This window comes from Lontra canadensis, unplaced genomic scaffold (assembly GCF_010015895.1).
Source record: "Lontra canadensis isolate GAN:19392208 unplaced genomic scaffold, GSC_riverotter_1.0 scaffold50, whole genome shotgun sequence".
Taxonomy (NCBI): Eukaryota; Metazoa; Chordata; class Mammalia; order Carnivora; family Mustelidae; genus Lontra; species Lontra canadensis.
Window position 1 is genome coordinate 5885013 of NW_022631044.1, and position 5333 is coordinate 5890345.

Here is a 5333-nt window from a genome sequence, read left to right on the forward strand (position 1 = left end):
GATCATTGCTCGTTTAATGAACTTAATGCTTTAGGGTAGAGGTGAGTGTGTCTGCGAGTGGGCAGGGGTAGGAATTACCGACCCGATCGATGGGAGACTGGCTTAAAACTAAATCCCTTTTCTCCAGGGCTTCACCGCCTGGCTTTCCCCGCGGTGGACTGAGAGCGCCTGGTTGGCAGGAGGCAGCGCGCGGAGGGGCGACCCCAGGGCGCGGCCCGCGACAACCGAGACCCTAAATGTCCTTCATCTCCCTGCCAAGACCCCCGGGGTACCCGTTTTTAGGGCAAAAGCTCTTGAAAATTCAAATGTTGGCGAACTGATTTCTCAATATGTTGTTTGTTTTTCCTTTCAGTTCCGCCTTGGGAGAGAATGTTACAGACGCGTTGGCGGGCAGATTGGGCCAAAAAGTGACACCCCCCCCCCCCCCCCCCCCCCCGCTCCCCGCCATCAGTCGTCTCCCTTAAGGGGCGATCCCTCGCTCTCTCTCCCTCACTGCTCTTTTCCCTGGCTCTGGGATTCCCAACGCCGTGTAGACTGCACCTGGCCACCCTGAGTGCTGCACACCGCCTAACAGTCAAGGAGGTGCGGGATGGCGCGGAAGAGGGGGATGAAACGAGGGGAAATGCCGGGCCAGGCGGGCCACACCACGATCCAATTCCACGCCGCTCCACCCGGCGTCCAATTGCCCACCCGGGAGCTTGAATCAAGTCATGTTTTTACTGCGTTCACATGGGCCAAGGGCTTGCTGAAATCCTAAAAGGCAAGGGAAAGTTTGCAAAGGCTTTAAAGCGTTCCCGAGGAGCTCCTGCCTAAGGGGTCGGGGTGCTGCCCACGGCCCCCCTACTACGACCCCCGACCCTGGCACTCGCGACCTGTCCAGCGGGCGCTGCCCGGGTTCCAAGTGCCCTCCGAGCCCCCAAGCTCTCGGAGTCGCGCTGCCAGCGCCGCGGTGGGACTCGGAAATCGAATCCATCAAGAAACCTCTAGCGCACCACAAAGCACACCCGAGCTGTTCTAAGAGAGGGCGGCCCCCCCGAGTGCCCCAGGAGGTGCCTTTCCATAACCTTGTGCGCAAACCCGGGGTCGCCTCGCCTCCAGAGACAAAGTCAGTAGTCCCCTTACACTTGACTTTCCTCTTGCGGTGGGGAGGAGATAGGAAGCTACTGCAGATGCCGAAGTCGCCCCCCCAAGGTGTCTTGGGCTCTAAGCATAGACCTGTCCTCTCAGGCACAGGGTCCAGGCCAGGACGCTGTGCAGGGTAGGACACCGGGGCAGCGGCATCCTCGTCTGGACTCCTCGCAGCCGCCGCGGCAGCTGCTCTCCCGCACGGAGCTCGGCCCGGCCGCCAGCATCTCGCCTCCATCCCTGGCCCGCAGACTCGGGGAGGAGAGGCGCTGCACACAGCAACCGACCCCGAGCGCAAAATGTGCGTGCCGCGTGGGAGACGCGGGCGGGAGGGGGCGGGTAGGGCTTGCGTTTTTCCTTTCCAGAAGCTTTCGACTTGACTACGAAGTTTCCTGGTAGGCGCCTCTGCCCGGGGGTCGGAGCCTCCCACCGCCGCTTCTTCCCCTCCCTCCACCCCGCCCCCCGCCTGCCGAGCAAGCCGGAGCCTCTGCCCCGGCCTGGCCGCGCGGTAGGTCCCCCAGGCCCGGACCCCGCACCCGAGCGTCGCGCCTCCCTCTCCGCGGCCCTCCCCGGGCTCCGTGGGGGTGCCAGTCCCCGGGGCGAAACTCGCCGGCCGGGCGCACAGTGAGAAGACACCCGCTGCCTCCCGAGGAACTCCTAATACCATCCATACAGCTTTAATGCGTTTATAATTCGATAAGTGATTTCAATTTGAAATTGTTAGTAACTAATTTTATGGGTAATTTTTCCACATCAAATATTTAAGCATCAGATTAAGGGAGCCAGTTCCGACACAGGATAATAAGGGGGTTCCCCCCATCCCCCGCGCCTCCGCCTCCCTCCGTTTCCTACCGAGTCGTTTTTCCAAATCCCCAAAAGATGGCAGTCGAAGCCGACATTCTTCTTTTCCTGCGGCTCTGCGGAGGGAGGGAGAGGGAGGAAGGAAGGAGGGAGGGCGGAAAGGGGGGGGGGGCGGAGAGAGAAGAAGAGAGAAAAGAAAAGGAGAGGGAGAAACTAGTCGTTGCAAGGACTTTTCAAACTAATTCTTTCACACTTTTCTAATACAAGCAAAAGACAGTGATGAATTTCCTGGAAATGTCCTGGCAGATGAGAAAGCCAAAAAAACGTGCCTAGTGGCCTCGGAGTAGGGGATGTAAGAAACTCAGCACTTTCGAACCAAACCCCCAACTCCGAGCAGAAACGAGAAAGGCGAGGCCGGGAGAGAGACAAACGGGCTTCTTTGTATTTTAACATTATATTCAAAGACTCTACAACTAAACAACTTGTTTTCTGAAGGGCAGGACTCAGCAAATTACTTAATGGGGAGAGAAGAGATGGGCTGGGGAAAGGTGATGGGTGGGGGGCGGACTGCTGTGGGCGGAGGGGAAGCTGGGGCCAGCCGAGCATGAATTGCAGACCAGTTGCCAAAACTTTTTTTTTTTTTTTTTTTTTTCCTGCTGCTGCTGCTGCGGCTGCCTTTGCTGCTGCCTTTGCTTTGAATGTGGGTAACTAGGAAACAGCAAGCCGTCTGAGAAGACGGAATTTCCAACGTGTAAAATGTTCTTAACGGAACCATTGAGCGAGTGCAATAAGGCGTGAGGGGGAACTAATCTTCCCATTTAAATGTTTGTGGCAATTTTATCTAAATGAATTTTAATGCTAAACGAGGGTAATTCCCCATTTGTAGCGCGTTTACTTCTCTTTCCTGTGCTTCTAAAGCAGTCGAACATCATGCAATGAACAATAACAATAAAAATACTGTCAAGGCATATTATTCATTTCGAGTGTGTTATAATTACAGCTGATTAAATATGATAGGGTAAAATATTTTTAATTTTTTAAAAAATATTTAAATCATGCTAAAAAAAGTCTCATTCAACCAGCACCCCCCCCCCATAAAAATAAAAAGCAGGTACAATTGTGTGCCCTTGTTTAGAAGAGGGCGTTTTGGTTTTGCCTTTTAAGAAACATCAAAAACACCCTCAGCACCTCTATTATTTGTTTCTTTCAGATAAGTGTCCTCAATAACCTCCAAGCTGGCTCTGAAATTTACAAGAGGAAAAGCTAAAATCGCATTAAGGGGGAGTGGGGGTGTCCAGGCAAGGAGAGAAAGGATCTGAGGAGAGCAAGGCCCTCACAAAACCGCCACACAGAGCAGGGAACACAGCGAAAGAAAACAGTTTGTTTTATTTTTTTCTAATTCATTGGACACTAATGATCTTGAATCTTCAGAGTCTCCATATTTCCTGATTCTTCTTCACTTGTACCCTACTCCTCCTCCCGGTGCCTCTCCACCCCCCCCCCCCCCCCCCCCCCCCCTCTCTCTCTCTCTCTCTCTCTCTCTCTCTCTCTCTCTGTCTCCTCCCCTTTCTTTCCCTCCCCCAACCGGCAAGAGCGTCGTCAAGAATAAAGGCTGAAAATAACCTACTCACCCAGGCATGTACTGGGGAGGAGGGGCGAACGGATGGGTAGTTTATAAAGTTTATTATTAATTTTTAAAGTAAATAAATGGTTGCTAACTGCTAGTAACCAGCTACCAAAAGGGAATGATTTCGCTAACACGGACTATTTATGTTGCCAAAGAATTGCCACTGGGCCCAAATCTGAAATTTAAACAATCCCATATATGGGGTGGGGGCGGGGTGGGGCGGAGGGCGCTGCGGCGCGGAGGCGGTTGAGGGTCGGGGCTTCACTCCGTCTGCGCATCCACGTGTTTAGAAACAAGGCCCAATAAACAAAAGGTGAGAACGCGCGCTGCGCTCCGGCAGGTGAGTCAGTCAATCACACGTCACCTAGTAAACCCAGCCCACAGCTGGTTTCTCTTTTCCAAATAGAAAATAGAATTGTTCAGGGCGGGTTTATAGGGTGACATGGGCCTGAAAGTCAGACTGGAGTTTAAGGCGCTCTCCTCTGACCCATCCTTTGTTTACAAAGCGATCACTCCTAAAAGGATGATATTTTTCTTAAACGAGAATTTGCCTTAATTAAAATATTTGTATATTTCCCTTAGCTTTGGGAAGCACTTTTTATAGCAGCAATTTTATTTAAATAAAATTATAAGCTATTTCAGCTTAAACATGTTATTTTGTACCATTTAGCTGGCTGCCATGCAGAAATTCTGTACAGCTGTTCTGGAAAATTGGTTAATAACCAGTTTTATCCAATGAGAACATAGAGTATATTTATAAAAATTAGATTTTGAAGTCTGGTCTCTTCAATTCACATAGTTAATTTCCTAATAAACATCTCCTGCTCATCCTAGGTAACATTCTCAGTAAAAGACTTACCTCTGTATTTAGGTTTGCCATTATGTGCAAGAATAATTTCACTGATATTAGGTGAGTAATTCTGTTGGATGCAGTCTGACTCTACAGATAGTTTAGTGCCCTCGGGCCTTAAATTTGCTGATATTAGGAGTTCATTAAGTCAGCTTAAAGAAATCAAAGACTATTATCAAATAATTTACTTTGTGGTTAAATTTTTCAACAAAAATATGTCTGAGGGAGCTAAAATTAATTTTCCTGTTTACTGCATTAATCCTTAAAATTTGGGGGGGTTGTAAACAAATTTTTCAAGCAGTGGAGTCAGCATGACAAAAATAATCTTGTTTTTATTTTAGATTCAGATTTCATTACTGCACTCAAACGTTACTACAACTGGGCTTGGCGTTATTATACAATCCAAACTGTTTCCGTCAGAAACGCTAAGACTCAGTGTGCAATGATTGTTATTAATAATTAGCTCCTTGGTTTCTTGATAGAAAAAGGCTATCAACAAGCATTTGTTTATCCACAACAAAAAGTATAATTAGCTTATCCCACTTAGTAAATCTTGTATGCATGCCAACTCATACCAAACTGCTACTTTTACAAAAAAAATTGCAATAATACAGTTCATTTTTCCAGTCCTTTTTGCACAAAATTTATTTACAATGTCTACATAAATGCTCCAAGGTGGGACTATGGAAAAATACACACATGACCGATGCTTTGCTCAGAAATAAAGTCAACATATTAAAAATAAATCTTCAGTCTATGTTTTTGAGCTGCATAAAACAGGAAGTGATGTATAAGGTGGTGGTTGTTGCATGGGGACAATGATGCTTGATGTGACAATTAGGCTTCTAAACACACGGCCTTTTGGTTTCCATGCCTCCTCCTACCAGTCTCCTTAAGACACTGCCTGCAACAGCTGATTAATCATTGTTG

The 5333-nt window shown here is 48.7% G+C and overlaps 1 protein-coding gene across 2 annotated transcripts in view; it reads right to left on the reverse strand.

Annotated features, from left to right (window-relative positions):
- Nucleotides 1-4709: 4709 nt before the first annotated feature.
- Nucleotides 4710-5333, reverse strand: part of MEIS1 (Meis homeobox 1) — a 133748-nt gene continuing 133124 nt past the window's right edge. For both annotated transcript variants that reach the window (XM_032873763.1, XM_032873764.1), the window contains exon 12: nt 4710-5333. This exon is cut by the window's right edge and continues 920 nt beyond it. The gene's annotated coding sequence lies outside the window, so the exon portion shown is untranslated.